The 15,176-nt window shown below is 46.5% G+C and overlaps 1 protein-coding gene across 1 annotated transcript in view; it reads right to left on the bottom strand.

Annotated features, from left to right (window-relative positions):
* The window catches only part of LOC147854537 (uncharacterized), an 88,067-nt gene extending 85,348 nt beyond the window's left edge, over nt 1-2,719 (bottom strand). Inside the window, exon 1 of the transcript XR_015531036.1 lies at nt 2,705-2,719. The gene's annotated coding sequence lies outside the window, so the exon portion shown is untranslated. The remainder of the gene's footprint in view (nt 1-2,704) is intronic.
* Nucleotides 2,720-15,176: the final 12,457 nt, after the last annotated feature.

Below are 15,176 nucleotides of genomic sequence, written 5' to 3'. Positions count from 1 at the left end.
GACTATGCGAGTTGGATGCTACGAGTGCCTATAACCGGAAAACGGGTGAAGATTTTCAAAAAGCGGACTAATGAAGAACCCTATGTGATCCTAGACAAGACCGACAAGGAGGAGCAATCGGACAAAGATCGCGGTGATGTGGAAAGCGAAGAAAGTGGATTACAATCATAGTTGACTTAAGGGGAGAATCGGAGGAAGCTTCGGATGAAGGTGAATAGCAAGCATCAGGGACTTCGGCACATACCGGAGGATATGCGGGTTCGGAGGGGGCGATTGTCATAGTGTGAATCACACACTACGTGAAATATGTAAAATACTATATCCGATTTAATGTACATATAATAAATAAAATAAAATATTAAAAATATTTATTATGTGCATAGGGCAAGATTCGAACCATGTACCTCCACATAGACAAACCCCAACCTTACCACTATACTAGCATATTATGAATTTTAAAGTTATACTAAACTTTATTCCATGTAAATATCCTAGATATGCATGGTACAAAAAGTTATTCATGCATATACACTCGAGTTAAAAGAAAAGATGGGAAAGAAAGCTAATCATGCACATGCAGAGTGCATGAAAACTAAAGTTAGGAAAAGCATGATGCTTGCATATAATAAACTTAGACTCTTCCAACACTATATAAGGAAGAGAGAAAGATGTATAGGAGTTGTTGATTATTTTACAAGGATTTGATCAATCTAATATATTCGTGGGATTCACGATTTTGCCATCTATTTCTCTCTTACATTCTAAGTATCAATTAATACACTATACTCGTGAGATTCACGAGTTTCATATCTTCCTTCAAATATATCTCTTTCTTGCAATCCATTCATAAAGAGCCTTATCTCATATTCTTCTTTCTCCTAGTCCAAAACCTCAATGGTTCCCACCTAACTCACGCAATGATCCGGAGCCGAAAGGCATGACACCAAAAACATCAAATATCCTTGCATACACTTCCTTGCCCAGTTTCTGTAGTACTGATTGATGGACGTCCCATAGCTTCCGGGAAGATATTCGAAGAGTCTGAGCCAATACACATACTTGTTGAGATACAAGCTGAACATTGGCCAAATCGGTTGTGTAAGCCGAGAACCGGATCGGTTGGGATCGATCAGTTAGGCTGGACCGGTGCGTAAACCGGGTGCGCAAACTGGTACGCAACGAGAAGCCGTAGCGGTGCGTAAACCGCGAGGCCGTTGGAAAGATATTCCGCATAGGAATATATTTTGGGAGTTAGTGTAGAGCTCATTTATGAGCATTGAAGTACATCTCAATACTTCTGCCAGTCCGTATAGACTTGTATAAAACTGCTCACTTTGCACATTCTATGTATAGATTGAGTATTATTTTTGAATTGAGTTTGTGTGTACTCTCTCTCTCTCTCTCTCTCTCTCTCTCTCTCTCTCTCTCTCTCTCCCGTGTACTATCTATATTCAAGATCTCCATTAAACCTGCGGTTCTATGTTCGGTTTTCTATCGCTTCCGCACGCTATTCTTTTTACTTGGTATTAGAGCGCGAGGGTTGAGAACCTCTACAACCGACCTTAGCTCAAAGAAGAAAACCTAACCTTCGCAAGGAATAGGAAAAACAAAATGGATAGAGGCATGGCTAGTACGCTTCCAACAGAGAAGCTCGACAGAAAGAACTACGCGTCTTGGTCTTACAAGATGCACCAGTACCTGCTCGGGCACGATTATTGGAGCTATAGCGACGGAGCAAATGACACAGCACCCGATTCAACACACAAAGACTTCCCGGCTTGGGAACAGTCAGTGAGCAGAATCCTCTATTGCTTCCCGTCTTGTGTGGGCGAACAACTTTTGAGCTATATTTGGGATGTGAAATCGCCGAAGGATGCTTGGGGAATCTGAAGAAGATTTTCACCACAAGCACCACAACCAGGAAGCTTCAACTCCGAGAGGAGCTGAGAAACGTACAACAACGCGACTTGTCGGTGGCTGATTACACCACGATAATCAAAGAGATATGCGACTCCTTGGCCTCTATCAATGTGAACGTCGAGGAAGGCAAGATGGTGCAGATCTGTCTCGGGGGACTAGCGTCGAAGTTTGGAGTGTTCCGAATTGCTGTGTTTACCTAGGAGAATATGCCGTCGTTTTTCAACCTATAGTCGATGGTCCTTATAGAGAAGAACCATGTGGGTGCGTCGATGAGCACACATGCCGACAACAAGATGTTGTATACGGAGGGAGATAGGCCCCGTGGTGGTTCTCATACCTTGAGAAATCGATGCAACCGGGAGTAGTCACAACCGGAGATGACACTCCGCATCCGATCGCGAATGTCGTTGAAGTTCCCCTAAGCCATGTCGGGCAGAAAGGGAAACTCATGAACGTGCTACACGTCCCGACAATCACGAACAATTTGGTGTCGGTCGGTTAGATCGTCGACCAGGGGATGCAAGTCCGGTTCACGCATCTCGGGTGCTTCATCGAGGAAGAAGGCTGAGTTATTGTGCAAGGGCGTAGAGACAGGATGATGTTTATCCTCGACTCTAGTGATGGTGGCACCGCAATGTTCGCGAAAGGACAAAAAGTCGAGTCGGTTTCGAGCTATAGTCGATGGTCCTTATAGAGAAGAACCATGTGGGTGCGTCGACGAGCACACATGCCGACAACAAGATGTTGTATACGGAGGGAGATAGGCCCTGTGGTTGTGGCGGACGAGGCGAGTCGGTGCGCAATGGAGGCGGCCGACGGGATTAAGGAAGAAGGCACCGATGTGATGCCGACAGCAATTCCGGACCCTCCAGAAATAGGGGGAGTCGAGGCGACAAGAACCAACAAAGGAAATCCGCCGCCTAATGCTGGTACTATGGCAGGAAAGGCCACAAGGAGAGCAAGTGCTGGAAGAAGCGCGCCGATTCGGAGAGGACCGGATCGCACTACGCTGAAGGATCTGGAAAAACTGGAAAAGGGTCAGCCTTCGTGACAAGACACAAAGTGAACTCGATGAATAAGTACACCCCGAAATCAGACGAGGTGTGATACGTCAAGTCCGGTGCATCAAACCACGTGACATGCCATAAGGAGTGGTTCTCATACCTTGAGAAATCGATGCAACCGGGAGTAGTCACAACCACAGATGACACTCCGCATCCGATCGCGAATGTCGTTGAAGTTCCCCTGAGCCATGTCGGGCAAAAAGGGAAACTCATGAACGTGCTACACGTCCCGACAATCACGAATAATTTGGTGTCGGTCGGGTAGATCGTCGACCAGGGGATGCAAGTCCGGTTCACGCATCTCGGGTGCTTCATCGAGGAAGAAGGCCGAGTTATTGTGGAAGGGCGTAGAGACGGGATGATGTTTATCCTCGACTCTAGTGACGGTGGCACCGCAATGTTCGCGAAAGGACAAAAAGTCGAGTCGGATATCGACTTATGGCACAAGCATATAGGCCATGTCAACTATCAACAGCTTCAGGATCTGCAATCGAAACAGGTGATGTTCGGATTGCCCAAGTTTAGTGGTTAGAAGGCAGAAATTTGTGAAGCTTGCCAGCTAGGGAAGCAACACCGACTTCCTTTCTCTAACGAGTGTAACTAAAGCCAGAACAAGCTCGACTTGATACATTCCAATGTATGGGGACCGACACAGAACGTTAGTCTTCGCAGGAGTTGGTATTTTGTCTCCTTCATTGACGAGTATACGCGGCACATGTGGATCTACCTCATTGAGAAGAAGAGTGAAGTCTTCAACTATTTCCGGGACCTCAAGAGTTTCAACGAAAGGGAAACAGGAAGAAAGATCATGTGTCTGCGGTCGGATGGCGGAAAAGAGTACTATTCCGGTCAATTCAACGGGTATCTGCAACAGATGGGAATTCATCGCGAATTCAGTTGCAGATATACGCTGGAGCAAAACGGCATGACCAAAAGGAAAAATTGGTCGATTGTGGAAGCGGCGTGGGCAATGGTGGAAGAAAAGAGCTTCCCCAAGTTCTATTGGGCCGAGGCGGTACGAACCGCGGTCTACATCCAGAATCGGGTCGGAGACAAAATGTCGACGCATGAGTTGTACTTCGGAAGAAAGCCGAATTTACGACACTTGAGAGTTTTTGGTAGCATTGCATATGTGCATGTGCTGAAGGAGAAATGAAGGAAGTTGGACGCGAAAGCTGAGAAGTGTATCTTAGTCGGTTATTCGGACGAACAAAAGGGTAACCCCTGAACCAAACAAGCTCGCGTGAGCCATGATGTTGTGTTTGACGAGTCTGTGTCCTAGTACTTGCCTCTGACTCCGGACCTCAACTCCAATTCGAGCTCTGATGATGAGATCAGTGAGGCTGAAGTGCCTCCGAATGAGGGTGAAATCGAGACCCTCAAAGAGAGTCCGATCTCGTTTCAGTTAAGTGGACCGAATGGACGACTGAGTCGGTTTGTCCAGTCCGAAGAAGAGCCGGCGAGTAATGGAGACTCGGTTGTGCATCCCCGCGCAGGAAGCAGAGGAGACGGCTTACGCGCAAGGAAAAAGGGAAGAAGAAGGTGTCGGATTACGGCACGTAGAGGAACGAGTCGGATCAACACTAGTCTGACTCCGAGGGAAGTGATGACCGGTCTTCGAGAGCGAAGTCCGCATCGGCCAAGAAAGCCTCAACATCGGCTAATGAGCAATTACACCGATCTACCCGCTAGAAGAACCTTGTTGTGCGGTTCGGATACAATGAGTACATGGCACATCACTATGCATACATGACCGGTGTAGCGGAAGTGCGTGAGGCGGAGAGCTACGCAGAAGCGGCGAAAGACGCGAATTGGCATGCCGCAATGGAGGAAGAGATGCGCGCATTGGCGGAAAATGAAACTTGCGACTTGGTTGACGCACCGAAAGGTGTGAAGCCGATCGGATGTAGGTGGGTGTACAAGGTGTTACCTGGTTGGCAAGAAGGCTTAAGGAGGTCCGGACCAGAGTGTGAAAGGAATAGTTTATTCGGGAACTGTTGTAATTATTAGTCTTAATATATATTAATATATGAGAAGATGTGGACGGACGGACCAGAATTGGTATGCCGATCCGGATCCGGACCGATCCCGAAAAGGTGCCGGTTGGCACCGTTTTGTACTTTGCACCGGAGACCTATATAAAGGCCCGGTTACAATGTAATCGACAGCGGATAATTAATAGAACTTATTGCCTTAATCCTTCAGTCTTGATTACCGTTCTGTGCTTATTGTATATCTTACACGTGTTACTGATGTATTGCTAAGTAATCGATTAAGGTCTAATTAAGCGTTGCGTCGTAAGTCATCTTGCCATAACACCCTTTGGTGAAGTGTCTTAAGTGGACACCCTGTGTTAGGCTGTTGTCCAGCCCTAGGATTAACACAGTTTTTGGCGACCACGATTCCTGCACAATCGCAATGAACAACGGCGGGAATGGATGACTAGGCCAACAAACGACCCGGTTACGGAGAGAGCACGAAGACTTGCTGAACGGTGAAGGCGGCGAGAGGCTTTCCAGCAAGTAGCGGAAGAAATCCGATCGGATCGATCATTTTCCAAAGTGATTCGGAAAGTGGCGGAGGTGTCGCTCCGTCTGCAACAAGACGCCTACCTGGACGAAGGAAGCAGCTTAAGTAGCCTCCGAGAAGCAGAATCCCTTCTCCAAGCCTTGGCGGGAAGAGACGGTGAATCCGAAGCATTTTTAGCGCTGGAATCGGATTTGGAAGGGGGTTACAGTGCGCACATGAACTATCGCAACAGTAACGACACCCCAGGAGGACCGGAGGACGAGGAGTGGGATACAATACCGACACCGGAACCAGAGTTGGCAGACCAGGAACCTCCGGCACTAGAAGTGGAGCAACCTCCGGAGACGGAAGAAGACAAAGAAAGACCTCCGACAATGGAAGTCGAGCCAGAAACACCAAGGGAAGACCGACAAAGACCTCCAATGCCGACGGAACAACAGGAAAGACCACCGACACCGCCAGCCCGCGTATCGACACCGGACGACGATATGCCGTTCCAGTACTCCAAGTATAGGGATGACCCGGACACGGAGGCTCATGTTCATGTGTTTCAACAAACGTGGGAGGCGAACCATGTGTCACAACGGTTAACCGCAGCCGAAGAGGAACGATCTAAGATAGCCGAATTCGGCGTGACACTGGAAGGACCGGCCGTCAGATGGCACCGGATGTAGGACCCCAGCACCATCACCACCTTTGCGGACCTAAAAGATAAATTCTTGCACTTCTTTTAGATGGAGGTGGACCAGAGAGAAATGGTGGGCCTATTTTATACCATCCAGTAGGACCCCGGGGAGAGCATTCCGCAGTTTGTCATCCGGTTTCAACGGATGCACAGTCGGCTTACCCGCGCACCTCCGGAGGAAGAAACACAGGCTATATTTTTAGCCGCGCTCCGGGAACCTCTACGAATGGTATGCATGGTCATCGACTTTCGCACAAGCACCGTCGACCAGGTCATCGACCGGATTAGAGAAATGGAAAAAACGAGCTCTTGGCTAACAATGGGAGCCCTCCAACGAGCGTTACCAACCGATGAGGATCTCCGTTTCCAGCAAGCAATCCAATGCACGACCTACTTGAATTCCGGACACTCGTCACTGGAGTGCACCATGCGGACGCACTGCTTACTCTGTCATTCTACGAGCCACACGATGGACCGGTGCGAATATAACTTATTGAATCGGCAAGCACCACCAGTCTGGCAAATTGAGCCACATAGCAACCGAGACGAAGAAGATGAACGTTGGCGGCGAGAGGAGCGATATCGACCGACACAAGATGTCCGGTACGACGATCAGCGAGACAACTATGACCGGTACAAGAGATATGACAGGTACCGAGCTTATGGATTCAGATTCGGGAACGACTCAATGAAAAGGAATCAGAGGCAATTTGGTTAAAGGCTCTATGTGAACTAGAAGAACACCGACTGATGAGCATCATGCACCTGGAATTGGAACAACGGCGACGAAAAGCGTTTGTAGATTGGCATCGGAAGGGAAACGAAAAGATGTTCGAAATCGGCAAGCCGGTACTAGTGTTCCAGACCCGGATGGGTAAAATGCCAAGCAAACTACGGTTTAGATGGACCGGACCGTAATGGATCACACGCGGGTTCAATGGGTCTTACTAGTTAGGGACACTTTCCGGCGAGGTGCTAGGTAAATGGGTCAACGGATTTAGACTAAAGCCATACAAAGGACCTATGCCCAAGAACCCAGTTGAACAAAGGGCCGCCACCGAATCAGATGCCGGCAGGCCAACCACGACGGCAACCCGTGAGGAAAACAACTACCACCAAGCCGGTAAGGAGGACCACGAGCTGGGCAACCGGGGAAAGCAAAACGAGGGAAAACTGTCAAGAGGCTGGCAAGGTGCGCGTTTTGGGTAAGGGTCCGACATGACCGGAGAAAAATTAAGCACACAATTAATTATTACAAAAAAAAAAAAAACAAAACAAGCGAATCATGGAAAGGAGTGGTGGAAACGGCCATGCAAATGAGGAATAAAGAGGCACGTCGAAAAGGTACGACGAGGCTATGAATAGGACATTAAACCACCGCCACAGGGCACGAAATGCTATTATAGTACACGACCTGCACACAAGTAGGCTCGAAAAAGGCGCCAAGATGCAGAGAGAAAAACCCCCACGCATCGAGACCTTCTTCTTTCGCGAACCAAGGAGAACAGACGCAGACAGACGCGTGAAGATCAATCGAAGAGAGCTCGCTCACAGAGAACCCCCTCACTCAGAACTTTCTCTCTCACACTCTCCCCACCATCAAACCTCGCCAACGCTCTCTGACCTCGACACAGAGATGGACTGCCAAACACTGTCTGAAGCCGCCAAGAAATGGCTGCGGCAACACGGGCTGGAGGGTTTCTTGACGATCATGGAGGCGGCGCCACACAAGGAGGTCGAGAAGATTATCAAAGAAATCGACATAGAGGTGATCACAGAGGAGGCGATCCGTGCGTTAACAGGCCTTCCAGAGGGGGGCATCTACATGATCGACAATCCTACCTCCGAGCAGCTCATCAAATATTTCGGTGAGTATTCTTTCGCCAGCAAAGGCTGCAGGACACAGGGCGGCGAAGACATGTTATTCTGCGAAATTGCCCGTGTACTCCATGAGTTCGGCCACGTATACCCTCGACCCCCCGTTATGCCTCAGAACCGAGCAGGCTTGATTATCGCGACGTACGAAGGGGCCAAGGTGGATTGGCCAGTGCTGATCGCCGACGGGTTGTGTACGACTATTGATATCGTAAGAGGAAAGGACGGCAAGGAGGTATGGAAAATATGGCATGCAGTGACGCAATGGCTCACCCTATTGGCGCCACCGGTTGAGCCCGTCCAGACCAAAAAGTGAGGAAGGCGGCAACGGTCAACCTTAGTGAGGAGGAACCGTCGTCGGTACAAGGACCAGACGGGGACCAAGTCGGGGTCAATCAGCTAGAGACAACTCCGACGGAGGAACCAACGAAGGAAATGTCGGTGCCAGAGCGACAAACGGAGCCGCAACCCCAAACAGAGAAGGCACAAACGGAGCAGCCACAGCCACAAACGAAACAACAGCAACAACAGCAACAACAGATTCCCGACGAGCCATTGGAAATTCTGGAGCAAAGCATTCTGGACATTTTGGACGAAGCGTAAAAGGGCCGGATAATGGGTTCGACGTACAAGGTATTGTCCCACGGGCGTGTCATGTGTTACCCGGCTAGCAAGAAGGCTTAAGGAGGTCCAAACCAGAGTGTGAAAGGAGTAGTTTATTCGGGAACTGTTGTAATTATTAGTCTTAATATATATTAATATATGAGAAGATTTTCACGGACGGAACAGAATCGGTATGCCGATCCGGATCCGGACCGATCCCGAAAAGGTGCCGGTTGGCACCGTTTTGTACTTTGCACCAGAGACCTATATAAAGGCCCGGTTACAATGTAATCGACAGCGGATAATTAATAGAACTTATTGCCTTAATCCTTCAGTATTGATTACCGTTCTGTGCTTATTGTATATCTTACGCGTGTTACTGATGTATTGCGAAGTAATCGATTAAGGTCTAATTAAGCATTGCGTTGTAAGTCATCTTGCCATAACACCCTTTGGTGAAGTGTCTTAAGTGGACACCCTGCGCTAGGCTGTTGTCCGGCCCTAGGATTAACACAAGGTCAAGTACAACACTACAAGGCCCGATTAGTAGCAAAAGGCTACACGTAGAAGCACAACGTGGACTACGACGAGACCTTCGCACTTGTCGCGAAGATGACTACCGTGCGTGTTCTGCTGGCAGTAGCTGTGGCGAAGGGGGGGCACTTACATCAGATGGATGTAAAGAATGTGTTCTTGCAAGGTGAGCTTGAGGAACAGGTCTACATGGTACAACCCCCCGGATTTCACTCCGGAACGAACACCTCGGCGGTGTGCCGGTTTAAGAACTCCCTTTACGGACTAAAGCAAGCCCCGCATGCCTGGAACGTGAATATCATGGAACGATTGTGTCGGATGAGCTTTGCGACGTCAAAATCAGACTCCTCACTGTTCATCCGGAAAGGTCGACTTGAGCCAGTTTGAATTTTACTTTATGTTGATGACTTGGTCATCACCAACGCCAACCTAGGTGAGATTGACTGCGTGAACTTCTAGCTTGCAGCATCATTCAACATGAAGGATCTGGGGGACCTTCATTACTTCCTCGAGATCGAAGTGATCCGCACTCCCGAAGGCATACTGATCAGCCAACGACATTATGTGCTGAGTATGCTCTTCAAATTCAGGATGGTCGATTGTAAGTCCGTTTCGACTCCTTTGGATAGAATTGTCAAGCTTCACCCCGATTCCGGAAAGGTATGTGACCCGACGAGGTTCTGACAGATAGTCGAAAGCCTTATATACTTGACCATCACCCGACCAGATCTCAGCTACCCGGTTGGGGTGATTACTCAGTTTATGGCGCGACCTACCGAGGAGCATCTTTAGTGTGTGCAACACGTACTGAGGTACATAAGCGACACTAAGGACCAGGGGCTACTATCTCGGACTGATACAACACCGCAGTTGGTCAGCTACACTGATGCCGACTGGGCCGACAACGTCGTTGATCGCTGATCCACGCCCGGTTTCGCGTTCTCTCTTGGGAGTGTCGTGATCGTGTGGAGTAGCAAGAAGCAGCCGACAGTTGTGTTGTTGAGCACCGAAGCTGAGTATAGAGGAGCGGTTGTCGCGACATGCGAAGACATATGGTTGAAGCGGCTACTTAAGGATCTGCAGGTGGAGGTATCCGATCCAACGACAATCTACTGCAACAACCTCAACAACATCGAGCTAGGAAAGAACCCCATCTTCCATGCCCAGACTAAGCACATTGAGTTGCACTACCATTTCGTCCGTGAGCGTATCCTCTCTGGTGAAGTCGAACTTCAGTATGTTCCGACGGATCGGCAAACCGCCGACATCTTCACCAAGCCTCTTGGTTTGGACAAGTTGCGGCAATTCTTGAGTGCGCTTGGGTTGCGTCACCTCGGCGTGCCGAACTTGAGGGGGAGAGACATTCCGAATAAAGACAGAAGGGGGACAGAAGTTCCGGAAGACCACGATGCCGAGTCAGATGACGAATTCGATTTCGGATCGTCTGAAGAAGCCAAGCGTGGATCTGCGGAAGATTCCGAAAGCGGATATAAGGGGAGCAATCGAAAGAAAGAGCCGAAGCCATCAAGGGAGAGAAGAACGAAGACGAGTTGGAGACAGCCAACTCGGACGAAAGCGAAAACCGATCGGAGGAAGCCGAGTCGGTTCATATGCTTGATTCGGATACGCCGAATCAACTGAGGGCCAAGCGGAAGAGAAGGCAGCAGAAGAAGCACCAGCACTGCGACAACAACGGAGCAGAGGAGGGCTGCATGAGCACGTAAGCCGACTAGAAGGGTTGAGGTGCGCGGAATCAAACAGGTCAAGGAGCGCGAGCAAGGTGTGAATCCAGAAAGAACCGGAGCATAAATCTGGAAGAGCGGATGGAACCTCAAGTTGAGCTTGAGGGGGAGTGTTGAGATACAAGCTCAACATTCACCGGATTAGCTGTGCAACCTGAGAACCGGATCGGTTGGGATTGATCGGTTAGGCTGGACCGGTGCATAAACCGGGTGCACAAACCGGTACGCAACGAGAAGTCATAGCGGTGCGTAAACCAGGAGGCCGTTGGAACGATATTCCGCGAAGGAATATATTTTGGGAGTTAGTGTAGAACTCATTTATGAGAATTAAAGTACGTCTCTGTACTTCTGTCAATCTGTATGGTCTTGTATAAAAGTGCTCACTGAGCACATTCTATGTATAGATTGAGTATTATTTTTGAATTGAGGTTGTGTGTACTCTCTCTTTGTGTCTCTCTCCCGTGTATTGTGTATATTCAAGCTCTGTATTAAACTTGTGTTTCTATGTTCGGTTTTCTATTGCTTCTGCATGCTATTCTTTTTACTACTCGTAGGTGATTTTCGATGTGTAGTCTCCTTTAACATAATCCATAGCCCCGAGCATCCAATTGTCCTTGGTTTGCCATGATTTGAGCTACATAACCCAAGAATCGATTGGAGGCGGCGAGAAATTTGATGCCCTTCTGCAAAAAAAATCATTAATAAGGATCAAACCCAGGACTATTCCCTTAAAGAATATAGTTCTACGAGTGCACCATCTCCTTTTCACCAAATCTCAACCATCACATTACAACAATTTTCCCAAGTGGGAGGAAAGGAGGAACTTTTCTTATTTGCAATATTAGTGACACCTTCTAGTGCCACTCACGGCAATTAAGACATCCAAATTCCCGAAAAATATCAAGAATATGCTAATGTTTTAAACAAAGTCAAAGCTATTGTACTTCCAAAGCATCGACCGTACAATTGTCCCATCGACCTCCAACCAAGAAAAAAGCCACTCTGGGTTCGATCTACAATTTAACACCAATTGAGCTTGAGGTTCTTCGAGAATACATTGAGGAGAATCCTGCATATGGGTTTATTCGACATTCAAAGTCTCCAGCAGGTGCTCCTATATTTTTTGTGAAGAAAAAGGACGGTTCACTTTGTTTGGTCGTGGACTATCGAGGATTAAATTAAGTCACCGTAAGAAATAGTTATGCTCTTCCTTTAATCTCCAGTCTTTTAGAGCACATTGGTGGGGCAAAGCATTTTACAAAAATTGATTTAAGGGGTGCATATAATCTTGTTCGCATTCGACCGGGAGATGAGTGGAAAACGACATTTCGCAGTCGGTATGGTCATTTCGAGTATACAGTCATGGCTTTTGGGCTCACGAATGCACCCGCAATTTTCCTACTTATGGAAAATGACATTTAGATGATCTTTCTCATAATCTATTTAGATGATCTATTGATTTACTCTAAAATATAGGAGGAGCATGATATACATGTTCGGGAAGTACTTGAACGCTTAAGAAACTATGGTCTGTATGCCAAACTATAGAAGTGCAGTTTTGACAGCAAACAAGTCGAATTCTTGGGTTATACTATTTCATCTAAGGGTATCTTCATGGATCCAACAAAAGTCCAAACAATATTGGAATGGCAACCCCCATGTTCTGTTCGAGACATCCAATGTTTTCTCGGATTTACTAACTTCTATCGCTAATTCATGCTAATTCATATGGAATTATTCAAAGATTGTGTTGCCTCTCACCCAACTCACCAAGAAGAATCAAGCATTTGTTTGGACTATTGAAGCGGACACATCCTTTACTCAAGTCAAAGAGGCATTCACATGAGCTCCTATATTAGCACATATTGATCCCGAAAATCCATTTACCATTGAAGCGGATGCGGAAGCCGAAAATAGGAGACAAGCTCGGTGAGCACAATTTTTAACTCTTTTGATTTCAAGATCATTTTCTGCCCCGGGAAGCAAGAAGGAAAGGCAGATGCTCTATCTCGCCGTTGTCGTGCCTTTCGGTGCTGGATTGTTGCGTGAACCACTGGGGTTTTGGACTAGGAGGAGGAAGAATTTGAGACAAGTTTATAGTTATGTATAGATTATTTGAAAAAGATAAAAGAACTTGTGAATCCCACAAGTATATATAATTAGATTTATTAATATTTAGAATCCTAATAACAATTTAGCATAAATTGGAAGAGTAGATTATATAAAAATTTGTGAATCCCACGAATATATTTTATTAATTGGTGTTTTAGGAAATATATCCAATTTCCCAAGTATTTCACACACCTTACATTTTGCTCCCCATCCTTATGTAGTGATGAGGGAGTCTTAGTAATCCATGCTTTTCCTCTAGCTATAGACTCCATGCTTTTCCTATAGATAGACTATATGCTTTATCTAAAGTGATCATGGTTTTTTTAACTTGTGCGTTTTTTTTTATCGACTATAACGTTCATGCACGCTAGATGTGCATGTGTAGATTTTTCTTTTAGCATGCATTTTTCTTTTAACTAAAGTTTATCCTAGGTGAACTTACTTTTCTATGTGAGACATCTACTTTTTAACACTAATGAAATGCTAGTGTAATGGTAAGGTTTCACATTATTAACATGGAGGTGCAAGGTTTGAATCTTGCCCTATGCATGTATTATTTATTTTGACATTTTCTTCTATTTCTTCATATTTACTAAAACGTTACTTTATAAGTTTTTCATGTAGTGTACAAAATACACTATGACAACGTTCATATCTCACACCTCGACCTGGAGATCCCGCCGTCGACAACCAAAAGCAAATTCTCCTAGGACCATCAAAGCTACAAGCAACAACAATTTATGCCACACCGCTTGATTCATGCCTTGTTGATACTATTCGGCAACAACTTCACTCTGATGATTTCGCTAAGGATGTCTCGGCCCAAATTAGTCCAAGCCATGCATCTTGCTCCACATTGCAAGTTTCATCTCAACATTATCAGGAATTCAAGTGGCAAGATGGCTTACTCTTTTACAAGAATCTCCTTTACGTCCCTGATGGATCACCCCGCCTTCAAGTATTAGAGCATTGTCATGATGCCCCTATGGCTGGACATTTTGGTATTGCAAAGACCATGGAGTTGGTGAAATGCTCGTTTTGGTGGCCTCATTTGCAAAAGTTTGTCGAAGATTATGTTCTTACATGTGACACCTGTTGTCGAGCCAAAATACCCAAGAATCATCCTTATGGATTGTTACAACCATTACCGCCTCCAACCAAGCCATGAGAATCTATTTCTATGGATTTCATTACGGATCTGCCACCTTCAAACGGATTTGATACTATTTTAAAAGTAGTGGATCAATTTACCAAGATGACACATTTTTTACCATGTGTAAAGAGCATCAATAGTCAAGAAACCGCAGATATCGTTATGCGTGAAGTGTTTCACCATCATGGTCTTCCAGACGATATAATTACCGATCGTGGTCCTCAATTTATCTTTCACTTTTGGAAGCACATATGGGCAAGCCTCAAAATCTCCTACAAACTCTCTTTGGATTATCATCCACCAACCGAGGGACAAACAGATCGCACAAATCAAACGCTCGAACAGTATCTTCGATGCTTCATCAGTTATCAACAAGATGATTGGAGTAATATTTTACATCTTGCTGAGTTTGCATACAACAATGCAGTACATTCTTCTACCAAGGTTACACCTTTCTTTGCCTACACTGGCAACCATTCTCGATGGTGCATCTTGGATCTTCCCAAGGTTGCACGAAATCCTAGTGTTGAGCATCATCTTCATTGGCTACATCGAATCCAGTTAGCATTATCTTCACATCTTTAGACAACTCAAGCACAACATAAGACCAACGCAGATCGGCATTGTCTTAAGTCTCCTTTTAAGGTTGGTGACCAAGTATTGTTGCTTCGTCATCACATCAAGACTACCCGACCATGTGAGAAGCTCTATTATCAGTGCTTAGGTCCTTTTCTCATCATTGCGCGTATTAACGATGCCACCTTTTGTCTTAATCTTCCAGCACACATGCGGTTTCACCTAGTCTTTCATAGCTCTCTTTTGGAACCTTGCCACATGTCTTCCATTCCTAATCGTGTTGTGCCACCTCCGCCCTCTATCCAACTTGTTGACGGCCTATTTTCTAAGATTGTGCAGAATAAGCTCTATTATCTGGTTGATTGGGTAGGCGATCCTCCGAG

Source organism: Azolla caroliniana, unplaced genomic scaffold, assembly GCF_043228905.1.
Source record: "Azolla caroliniana isolate FFs.n. ecotype wild unplaced genomic scaffold, voAzoCaro1.0.p SCAF_15, whole genome shotgun sequence".
Classification (NCBI taxonomy): Eukaryota; Viridiplantae; Streptophyta; class Polypodiopsida; order Salviniales; family Salviniaceae; genus Azolla; species Azolla caroliniana.
The sequence above is the reverse complement of the archived record's forward strand: the minus strand, read 5'-3'. Positions and strand labels throughout refer to the sequence as shown.